We start from the raw sequence: 12265 nt of genomic DNA, 5'->3' as shown, positions 1-12265 counted from the left end.
AAGATTCTCCCTGGGGTCTTGATGTGCTTTTGCTTCAAGCTAGATATGGTCTGTGACATGTTTAGTAAAGCAGCCGGTTCCAAGTCCTGCTTCACAGAGAGGCGGTGGGAAGCAGCTTGTTTCTCTCGGCCATACCAGCTGGATTCCCTCAGAAGGAGACAGCTGTCGTTTCTTCATACATCAGTCAATACTATGCTAAAAGCAAAGAAAGACCATTGTTTGCTACGTATCTTCCTGTCCACAGTAGTTACCAATCTGAGAAGACCCTCCATGATCTCCACCTGCCATTTCTCATCCTCTGGTCTTCCATGTGGCCTCCCTCCTTTCTGGTCATGCTGGTTTTTCTGTTTCTTAAACTCATCGCTGAGCATCTCTGCCTCTGGGTCTTTGGGCATGGCCGATGGTCCTCCACAGGTAAAGTGAGGCCCCCAGATGCTTCAAAGGCCATCCTATCCAAAATAGATTCTGTCCATGGCAGCTGTGCCAAATGTCCCCCTTCTTGCATTTACTTCATTACACATTATTGTTCACTAAATAGAACATCTCCTCTAAAGAATGAGTCCCTTGGGATCAAGGGCTTTATCTTGTGAATCATTCTAGTGCCCATGGCTGGCACATTGTAAGTGTTTGATAAATATGTGAAGAAAGAACAAGACCAGGCAGAGCTTGCTCAACTTCATAAGTGAATGACCTTTCCCAAGAATATCTGTGGTCTCACACTCAAACTGGTTGGCTAGCAATGATCTTGAACTGAAGTCAGATTAGACCATGAGCCCTGAGCAAGCTGGACATCTAAATAAGATGTATATTTCAGTATTCCCCAATCTCTCTGTAAGCTCAAATGACCCATTCCTTTGGAATGTAAATATTTTAAGCTGTTAATTTAAATAGATGTTGGTATGCTCACAACACAGTCAGTGTTATCCCTATATCTATGTCTTTCTCCACTTTTCAAGGCTTGGAGGGAGGCCAACGTTTATCAGGCTTATGGACTTCTTACTGTAGCTCACTAAATTATTGTAGTCAACTGGTCAACTGCCATGTGCTGCAATGGGATGGCCACTCATCTGGCAAGAGCCATAGCAGTAGTCATTTCTCTCCCAGCCAGTTTATAGTTTATAGCCATACCAACTCGTTTCCTTTCTTAGCAATTTCCTTTGTATAGCTAAATCTTATAAAGAATGTTCAAGAATCTCAGCAACCCTAGTGCTTTTAAAAATACCATGATGTGAAAAAAATAACAGCAAAATTGGGTTTAAGTCTTGGCTGCTTTATTTACCAGCAGGGGGTCACTTCTTTTTTATTCTTAGTCCTAATTTGAGCAGTTAAGAGTCCTGCTACCCTTCTGCCTCCCAAGACCACCACTGTGAGGGTCAGATGAATTAGTGCAAAATAAAGTGCTTTGTAAGTGTCGGCACTGGGTGGGGACTCCAGCAACCAGCATGATGCTGAAGGGGGGAGGGGAGGGGGAGGGAGAGGGAGGGGGATGTGCAAAACACTGAGAACTAAAGCCCACCTTTCTGAGGTCTGGCTCAGGCTAGGAACTGTGTATAAACAGAGTTGACTGAGGGTTGTTAAGAAAGGGACTCAGAACCAAATGGAAAATCTGGAGGCATCAAGAATTAAGTCTGAAATGAGCTGTGCCAGAGATTAAAGAGGAAGTGAGATCAGCGACCACACTGGGGCTTTGTGATGTCTGAACCATAGGTCTGGACCAAGGGCAGGTTGGAGGAGGCAGACAGATGGCTTTTATCCAAGTGAGATGAAATAGAGTGAGAAAGGCAGAAGGCTAGGTAGAGCGGGCTGACTGCTCACTCCCTGTCTTATTTCTCCATTCAGTGCCTGCCCGGCATGATAGTTCTCCATCTCCTCCAGGAAGGCTTCCAGAGAACAAGCCCTTTTTTATAAGAGGGTAGGTATCTGGACATTCTTCTCCTATCCTAGCTCTGTTGTTGCTTCAAGAACCAAGGGATTTGAACCACTGAAACACCCAGAAAGTCATATAATTCTTGCTTGGATAAATTCGTTGCACATTTCTTGGCAGGCAAAGAACTGGGTTTTCTGGGGCTTTGGGAATGATCGTACAGTCATTGAAGCTGAAATGGCAATCTTGTCATTTTACATCAGTGTATCAAGTACCCACTCAATGTCTTCTACCAGGTGGCCTCACTGTCCATCTTCATTAACAGCCCTCTAGGGGATAGGCATCTTGTCACTGTAGCATATCCAGCTTCAGGCCACTATGCAAAGAATCATGTGAGAAGTATCTGATAACTCTGTTTTCTCTAACCAAACAATACCTGTTGAATAGTCAATATTTTAATCATACCTTTAGAGTTCATTTTATATCTTACACTGTTATGTTTTTCGGGTTTTAACTTTATCCCCCCGAGTTTTCCCTCCCACCCTAATAATAGGCTTTCATAATTCTGTGGTGATACTTATTCTGACATTGATCACCCCAATAATCTGTAACTTAAAGAGCAGTTCAGGGCCCATGAAGATATGGTAATCACAACAAAGGGCAGATTCTATTTTCAATTGAACTATAGTCAAGAAGATGATAGAAAATTTGTGACAGTATCATTCAGCTATTGCTGTTTAACAAAATAGCCCAACAGTAGTAGCTCATAAAATTAAAAGGGTCTGAATGAAAAGGTATTATATTCTAGTTCAAGTAAGAACCACAGAAGATCATGAAAAACAAGAGAGATTAAGGGCTGGACCAAATGAGAGTATAAGTAGAATCTACTGCCTTCTTTTGAATGTTTCCAAAATATGGGGGCTATTGCCTTATTCTATAAGCTAGTCCAGTGACTTTCTGAAATCAGACCATGTGAGGGTTAGACTATTCTAGAACAAGTCAAAATTTCCACCCAGTGAAGACCTCTTTGGCTGGTGGTTCATTGGTGAAAACCAGGTTACATTCATTACAGGTCAGAATCAAAAGAACTAGGGTTAAAGTCACTTGACCTGTAGGTCCATGAGTGGTCATGTAACTTCTTTGAAGCTAGCTTCCTTTCTTTCTTTCTTTCTTTCTTTCTTTCTTTCTTTCTTTCTTTCTTCCTTCCTTCCTTCCTTTCTTTCTTCCTTCCTTCCTTTCTTTCTTTTTTCCTTTCTTTCTTTCTTTCTTTCTTCCTTCCTTCCTTCCTTCCTTCCTTCCTTTCTTTCTTTCTTCCTTCCTTCCTTCCTTCCTTTCTTTTTTCCTTCCTTTCTTTCTTTCTTTTTTCCTTTCTTTCTTTCTTTCTTTCAACCTATAAATGGGTTTAAAAATTCACATGGTTGCAATAAAATTCAAATCAAATATTTTGAGTAATGAAAGTTTTTGTAGACTGTCCATCACTGAATATGTACGATAGAATTACTGGGCAGAGAGCGTGGAGTCTGTGATGGGTCCTGTTTGTATTGTGGATTTGTGGAATCCATCTGCTTAATTAACTCTCCAGGTCGAAGGACTTGTATTACTCTTATGACTTATCAGCCTTGTTTTGGGGGTAGCCAAGACTGAAATGTGGAGTATTTAGAGTTAGTGGTAGGATCACCATGCTGGAAATATTTGTAAGGGGCCAAGAAAGAGGTGAGAAGGCTAAGGAACTATTTACCAGGACCAAGTATTATGTCTACAGAGGGTGAACTAAAGCAATCCCATTTCCTTTCTTGTTTCTCTGGATGTTAATTCTGCTTCACAGCCCCTCCAGAATCTCACAACATAGCCTTTGCTGAAGATTTCACTCATGTCTTCCTGTTACTTTCTAGTGGTTTCTCTGGAGGTTGCTGCAGAGGCCAATGTCAACAAACAAAGAATAATGCGCAGCTTCCAGAAGAGCCTTGTATTTTCCTTGGCTTAGTTTTCATTTCACTTGTGAAAATCTTGATTTTCATGAATCCACCTAAAATACATACTTATTTAACAACCTTAGGAGCGACATCATGCATATTCATATCCGAAGTGCCATCTGTTCCCTCTCTTGGAGAGAGTCAGTTTCTAAGTGTGTACCATCCAACCTCATTCAGGAGGCAGCCCAGGGAGTCCATATGGCTTTTGGTGATTTCCTGGCTACACCAGAACCCAGGCTAAGGCCCGGAAGTGACCCAGGATAAGCATCAAGCCAAATGGACTGCAGTATAGTTTGACTTTCCACACTGAGAAGGAGTGAGAAGGCAGGAATGTTTTTGCAATGTGTAAATGATGAAATTCATTATGTGGAAGGATTTTTTTTTCCCAGTTCAACTATCCAGGCAAGGCCAGTGTATACCTTTAGGTTTTCTAAGAATAAAAACGTCTATATCCATCATGTATTGGTTGAAAAGTAAGCTTAAAATAAAATAAAATAAAATGCATGAAAAATCAAGCCAGTATTAGTGAGAGTAGTATGAAGTGGCTATAGAATGAAAAATGTTGATGTCAGGCTCTGACTTTGTCCAGAATTAAATATGAACTCTTAAGCAAAATCCTTCAATGATCTTTGACAATTTCCTCATCTATGACAGAATGAATTGTATTAGATACTATTGAAATTCTGTTCAATTTCACCATCTACGACTTTTGTGCTTTTCTCTACTCACATTACTGAGATGAGGAGGTAGAGCCGTTATTTCTAGAGGCTATTCTACAATTATACCATCTAACAGGATTATTTCTAGAGGCTATTCTACAATTATTCTATCTAATAGGAGTACAATGAAATTGCCCTGTTGGTCCTGCCTACTCTGGGAAAACAACTTAGGGACTGTAAAACAGAAAGGAATTCAGTAAGACTTGGACCTCTTACTTCTGATATTTAAGTGAATAGTTCACTTAAAATGTCCAAATATGAACTGGGGAGATTGGTTAGCTGTTAAGAGCACTTCTGGGCAAGCATGAGGACCTGATTTTGAGTGTACAGGATCCTGAGACTGGCCTTTGCTGACCATGCCTATATCTTCAGCACTACGGGAGACAGAGACAGGAGAATCAATGGTTTGTTGGCCATGACTTAACCTGAGTTTCAGGGATAGACCTGTCTCAGTAAACTCAGGAATAATATAATTCACCTCTGGCCTCTACATGTGTACAGCCACACACATGTAGAGCCATGACTAGCACCAGCACACACACACACACACACACACACACACACACACACACGGGGGTGAGGGAGGAAGATTAGGAGGGAGTCATCATAAGGAAGAAAACAAACCAAGAGATTAAACCTGTCTATGTCGTTAACCTTTTAGGAACACCAAATTAATAATCTTGGTTTCAGTGAAATTCTTTTAGTGGATCTGGACAGCTAATTTCCCCTGAGGGAGCCTGAGGATTGATTAATTAGCATCCTTTACACATTGGCTTGCTTGTGCTTTTACTTCTCTTTCTCTTATAAAAACCTTCCCACCCCTGAACTGTTAGCACCAAAAGGGGAGACTCTAGTGGTATTTCAATCTGTAGCTTTTTCCCTTGTTGTGTGACATTCCTGGGGAAAAAGAAAAAAGAAAAACCATCTGCTCCCCCCAGATAAAGCATGGATGGCAAACTAAAATAATTCTACCAAAGTCTAACTTGACAACTCACTGAGTTTATTTGATTACTTACAGGAGTATGGATGAAGGGTTACTTAGAGAAACATGGATGACTCAAAGGCAGTTACATTATTGAAATGTGTCTCTCAGTTTGGATGATGAAATGTGACCTTGGAGGTTTGTGGTTTGTGTGTGTGTGTGTGTGTGTGTGTGTGTGTGTGTGTGTGTGTGTGTGTGTAATTTGCAGGTAGCTGAACAGGTTGGAGAGTCTCCTCTCCTGAGCAGCTTATACTGCTTTAATAATCTTGGGGAAGGAAGAACTTTGTGAATCTTGTAACTTTCAGGGACTTCCTAAAACTTGTGAGTTGCCTACTTTGTATGTCTTACTAAGCCTTCCTCTAGGATGGAATGTTTTAAGTTGTAATTTCCTGAATCGTATAGAACCTTCTGCCAGAATGGAAATGTTTACATTTCCAGGGTATTGCTTTACAAAAGATCTATGTATGTATTAATTCATTGAATATGAACAGTAAATGGCATGTAAACAATACATGAGAGGGGGAACACATAGGAAATTATGAGTAGATATTCCCTCTTTTGTAAATTCCTTATAGACCCAAATAAAATATTCTCCAGATTACCATGCTGTAATTTCCACCTACAGCTTAATAGCAGGTGGCCTGCTACTATCTTTTAATTCTGGTCAATAAGCTCCATCTCCCTGTTGACCACCAGATCATGGAAGGAACAACTAGTGGTCTATAGAGTGCTATGTGGCTGAGCTTGGAATTTGGTAACTTTGACTTCCACTAGCTTCTTCTACTAGTGATGCTTTTATGAAGATTTAATCCATAATAAAAGTCAAGGAACATTTGTAGCAGTAACTTAGTTACAGGATGATGTCAATAAATCAATATGTAGGTGGAGAACTGAGACAGCAGATCAAACCACTTTGATTCAATCCTTCTGAGAACCTAACAGCCCCAGCACACCCTCCACCCCCCAAAAAACCCATAGGCTTAGCCCTATCCCCAAAAAACAGAAACCTGGGCATCTACTTACCAACTCATTCATTGGTTGAGAGGTGCCTCACACAGCTAGATAGCATACAGCTCCTCTAGCCTTTCTGGAGTGAGCCTTGGGATTCAGGTAGAATAGTACAATGTTAAGTTCTAAAAGGACATCGGCACATATTTCCTGGACTTGCTACAAACTAGCATAGAAAGAAGGCCACATGAAACAGCTGCCTAAATGTCGATGAAAGAGAAACTCCAATTCATACTTAAATTATGATGGAAATAACCGATTCAAGACCATAGTCAAAGGTTGTCCTGTCTTCCTAAAACAGCCAGAGTAAGACTTTCATGTGCTTTGGCCAGACCTATGTTTCTTATTTCAAATCCCTTTCCTGACTTATTCTGGTTTGAATCTATTCTTAGTGTTTGGTTTTTATCTTCATAGCTGAAAATAGGGAGTAATTGCTTTTAGGACTGAATTTTCATTGCTCAATATTCAGTCACAAAGGAAAAGAATTGGTCACAAAGAAAAAGAATTGCTTTTTAAATAGCTTAGAGAAGTATTGAAATTCTTTTGGGCCATAATTGGCTTGTAGAGGGCGTCACAATTCCACCTTTAACCCAATTATAGCAGCTAGCTGACTTAAGCCTTTCAAAACTTACTTTTGGGTAGGAGGGTTGAGGTGGTGCTAATTCAAAATTACATTGCCAAAAAATCTGAATTCTGATAGCATAGGTGAGTGATTCTGGAGCCCTTAAATCCAGTAGCACTGATGTTACCAAACTTAAGTATTAGAGTCAAATGTACGCTATGATTTCAGTACTCTTATGCCAACTGAATATTCAGGGGGCAGAGAAAGAATTTAGTTGTAGTGTGTTAAAAGAAGGTGTGGGGTAGGGACAGGGAGGAAAACCAATGATGGAAAACTCAGATACCCACAGCCCCTCCAGGGAATGGAATTCAGACCGTTATCTTATCTTTGACAACACTATTGCTGGGTAATATTTATTTAGCTGAGCCCAATAAGCAGTGTAAAGAGTTTCATCTCTCAAACTGGCACAGCAGGGGGCCACAGCAGCCAGGCTGCCGATAATTAACAGCGAAATGCCTGGCATGCTCTCTCCCTGAAATATCCGAAGGGATGGCTGGGACTGCTGGGTGAATTCATTTCCCTCTTGCTGTCTGGGGTAAAGAGAGAGCTGCAGCAGAAAATTACCAGGAGAGGCAGCCAGCCAAAGGAAGAGCAAAATGGCTGTTCTGAGCAAGCAGCCTGAGGAGGGCAACCCATCTCCTTCTCATGGAAGATCATATCCTCACACACTTTGCACATTCAGCGTTCACAGTGAATTCTAATACAAGCAAAGGGGATTATGTCGTTTACAGCTCACAGGTGCCACATCTGAATCAGTAGGTGCAAAATGATGGTATAATAAAATTCATATGAACCACAGAGATTTAGGAATTCCTCCATCTTTACTGATGAAGAAAGAGGGATTGACATGTGGTGGTTACAGCTACAATGAATTTATTAAAGACTTGACAGAAGAACCCCATACTCCTATCTGTGAAGTCAATGTCCACAGCATCTTTTATCTAAAGTCTCAAAATCCCAGATGGATGTAGACTTTGTCCTCTTTTGCAGATGAATCTTTAAATGGTATCCCTACAACAAAACAGTAAGAGAAAAGCCAATCCTAAACAACTCTGTCAACAAGTAATTCCGAAATTCCTTTCAACTAAGAACATGGATGTTGGTAATACAACAAATACATAATAATTACTCAGTTTTCAAAATATACCAAAAACATGAGTTAGAACATTTGTAAACATAATTATTTTAAATTTCAGTCATCGTAATAGCTTTCACATGGGTACAATTCCCAGTTAATATAACAGGAAGTTGATGCTTGCACAATATATGGACTTGCACACAAATCACAAACTTAATAAATGATTGAAGGAGAATCTAATTTCACTGATCTTATCCAAAAGCCCTGACTCCCTTGGCTTTCCTTCTTGGCTCAGCCAATGCTTCAGGGACTTCCTACATGTTTTGATTTTTCCAACACAAAATTCTGAATCTTGAGAAGTCAACCATAATTTCCTTTACCTCTGAGGTATTATTTGTCCATTGTAATTTGTAGAATTTCTATTAAAGACTTTAGGTTTTTAAAACATGAGGCACTTTTACATACTAAAAGACAACTCTCCTAAATGTCATTTCAAAACCATAGCTTCACTAAGACTTAGAATTGAAATTGATTTCTTTCCTTTCCTGAAATTCCTTGCTGTGAAGACTGTGCAAGCTGTGTGCTAGCATTAAAAGGAGGATCTAACCCCACCCAAGAGCTCCTTGCCAGATAGCCTCTCTTTTTTCTCATTTCCCACTCCTGATCTGTATGACTTCCAACTCTCCTTCCTGCAATTTCTCCAGATGGTAGACATCTTTCTGCCTCCTGGCTCCTACAACTTCTTACTGCTGAATGGAAGCCAATTCTTGCAACCCAAGTTCCTCCTCAAATGGATGTGTATAGCTTCTAGAAGGACCAGGCCATCTGACACCATTGCCTGCTGTCTTCTCTCGCCAATGTCCTTGCTTGACCTAGGCTTCCTCCTAATTGAGCTTGATAGAAGATGACCATGGTGGCCTTGCTTGCCTCTAGTTTTCTCGTTGCTTAGTATCTCATCTCAATTCTTCTTCAGTTTTGCAACTAAACTTTATTCTCCCTTATTTTGGACATATTTCTTCTCTTACTATAATAGCATTACTATAACTTAAGGCAGATGGATTGACTCTGATATTTTAAATTTTAAGCTGTTTTGGCAATTATATCATCAAGCTATCAAAGATAACTAAAGAATTGCCTGTTTGTCCATAGGGATGTGGGAGGAACTGCTCAGCTTAGAACATCCCACAGAAGGGCAGTTCCTGAAGCAGAGGCATGAAACATACAGGACACATCTGAGGTTGGAGAACCTTTTTCTAATTTGCTTCCTCTCCCTTATGTTAACTCACAAACACCTGTGTGTTCTTCAACATTCCTTTTTTTATTAATATTTTTAGCTTTTCTATCTTTATCTTATTATTTTGTATGGTATAGTCCAAACGTTTCCTATATCATAAATAAAATATTGTCCCATTCCTGACTCTAAAAAATTTTCCCCGAGGAAACTGATTATGAATTGTTAAGACATCATCTTTAAAAAAAACCAATATTTCTTTTGCTGGGTTAAACTTGCCTCAAATTGCAGCAATTCTCCTACTTCAATCTCTCTAGTAGTTATTTATATTCAATGTGGGTACTTCATCTGCTCTAATGTTTATATTTTAATTTGAAATTATTTTATGTAGAGCCTTACCAAAAGATATTATAATTCTCTTCTCTACAGCATAATGCCCAATTATTGCACACATATCAGTTTCCACCACAATTTCCATGAATTCATTGCCCTTCACCATGAAGGTCTGTATTCTTTTTTTTTTTTTTTTTTTTTTTGGAGCTGGGGCCCGAACCCAGGGCCTTGCGCTTCCTAAGCAAGCGCTCTACCACTGAGCTAAATCCCCAACCCCGAAGGTCTGTATTCTTTATGCTATGATCAGACTGGGACCTGTCTCCTCCAGGATAAGCGCTGTTCTCACACCTGCCTCAACCTCAGCACAGATTACCATTCTCCCATTCATCAACGCTCTAGTAACATTTTCTTCATCTTATCTCCTCGAGCTTTTCCTCACACTGTTCCCTAGACAATTTGACAGTGCCTTCTCTCATTACCTACCTCGAAGAACCCCGTGCATCGTTCTCATTCTTACTAATCACAGTGTCTGTGAATCCTTCTCTATTCTAGGTGGCATAGAAGACACACAATCAAGACTCACATCTTCTGGGGTTGGGGATTTGGCTCAGTGGTAGAGCACTTGCCTAGGAAGCGCAAGGCCCTGGGTTCGATCCCTAGCCCCGGAAAAGAAAAAAAAAAGACTCACGTCTTCTTTCTTTACTTTCAAGTCCCCCTAAGTTTTATTTCTTTGCTAAGACTTGGGAGCATATAAACAAAACCATAATAATTATTTTGAAATGTTTTTAGTATAGGTCGTATTGTTTATTCATTTATAAATAATGACATAATTTAAATATACCGAGTGAACTGCTGAATGCCAGATGCTTTCACAATTAAGGTATGTAGAAAACTAGGAAATGCTCTTTTGAAAAAAGAGTTAGCTTTTGTCTAGAAACTATAGACTTTTATTTTAAGACGAGCATGTTTGATGTTTGAATTCAGACCTGAGTCATATGAGGAAGAGAGATGGTCAGCTAAGTATGGACAGAGCGAATGCTTAGCAAATACACAGGCCATGAGATGGGAGATTTTTGAGGCTATTAGAGGGATAGTGAGGATAGGAAATTCTTAAAAAAAGTTAGAGACTTCAGCGGAAGCAAGGACCTGGACTGAATCTAAACAGCAGAGAGATGTCTAAGTCTGCAAACTCCTTGAAAACAGACATACCAGAGTCATCCTTATATTGTCATCGTTTAAAGTAATGGCTAGCAGAAGGATACTGCAAAGAAAAGTTTTACAATCAAGCTATTTGGAAAATGTTAAGTTGCTCTACATTGTAAACCAAAAAAAATGTACCTTCTATGTTACATAATGCATGTCTGTGGACACATTTGGCTAAGAGGAAATTTAGCTATTAAATAACAACTCTTGGATTTCAATTTCCTCTAAGGACCATTGTGGGGATTTTTATAGGTTCTATAAGAGCTCCACTTACTCTGCAAGTTCCCATTCACTCTATAGTCTTCGATTCTATCTTATCACCGAAATGGTTTATAGCTTTTGGAGTTTTACAAGCTTCAATCTGCTCTTGGCTTTTTGCCTCTGACATTCAATTTTCACACCCACTTTTATGAATTCAAGAATGGTACTAGACTGGCTTCCTTTGATAAGCTTTTCTTCTTCCAACTTACTGTCAAGCCTTACATTTTGAAGATTGTAGAAAGCATCTATGTTCAACTTTAAAAGTAATTATAGAGAAAATACTTCAAATACATGCCTTGCTACTACATAAGTTAAGAAACAGAAAGCTGCAGGTAGGAGGTGGCATTTTACAACTGAAATCATCTATCGAAACAGAATAGCTGTATGCAGCCCCTTCATAGGTAAAATCTTCAAGGCTCAGAATTAGCAAATGGTATTATACAGGTCATGGGATGGTGACCAAGTGAGTTAGCAGGGAGTCATGAACTCCAAACTAGCTGACCCTTCAGGGATCAGGGCCTTACTTTCTCAGGCCAGGTTGTCTGGGGTCCAGTTGAATGTGTTTAATGTTAAATTGTCCTGGGAGGTATTGTTTGATTACCAGGCAACACTGTTAGTCTATTCTGAAGATGTGTGCTAGTCTCATATATTGCTGGTATTATAACACGCAGTACCCCATATAAAATCACCAATTTGGTTCATATTTATAGATAATATTTTCTAAATATCATACATTTGGGGGAGTAAATCTGTGAGTAGTAGATTCAGAAAGCTGTGAGCAGTGGAGTTCAATCCAATAGTTTCTAATTATGAAGGATTGGGGCATTGCACACACACCGGCTCATTTCCTAGTACTGTTGAGATCCATATGTGAATGATTTTGTCATTATCCCCTTCTTACTCCTCACTCTCTGTTATTCTCTGAGACACATATACAAACAAACACAGAAGGATCTACTCATCTACTCACACTTTGGAAACTCCAAAGGAT

At 39.7% G+C, this 12265-nt stretch overlaps 1 long non-coding RNA gene across 2 annotated transcripts in view; it reads left to right on the top strand.

Annotated features, from left to right (window-relative positions):
* LOC108350472 (uncharacterized) overlaps positions 1-12265 on the top strand; it is a 189722-nt gene that overhangs the window by 51490 nt on the left and 125967 nt on the right. The window lies entirely within an intron of this gene.

The sequence above is a fragment of the Rattus norvegicus genome, chromosome 3 (assembly GCF_036323735.1).
Source record: "Rattus norvegicus strain BN/NHsdMcwi chromosome 3, GRCr8, whole genome shotgun sequence".
Lineage (NCBI taxonomy): Eukaryota > Metazoa > Chordata > Mammalia > Rodentia > Muridae > Rattus > Rattus norvegicus.
The sequence above is the reverse complement of the archived record's forward strand: the minus strand, read 5'-3'. Positions and strand labels throughout refer to the sequence as shown.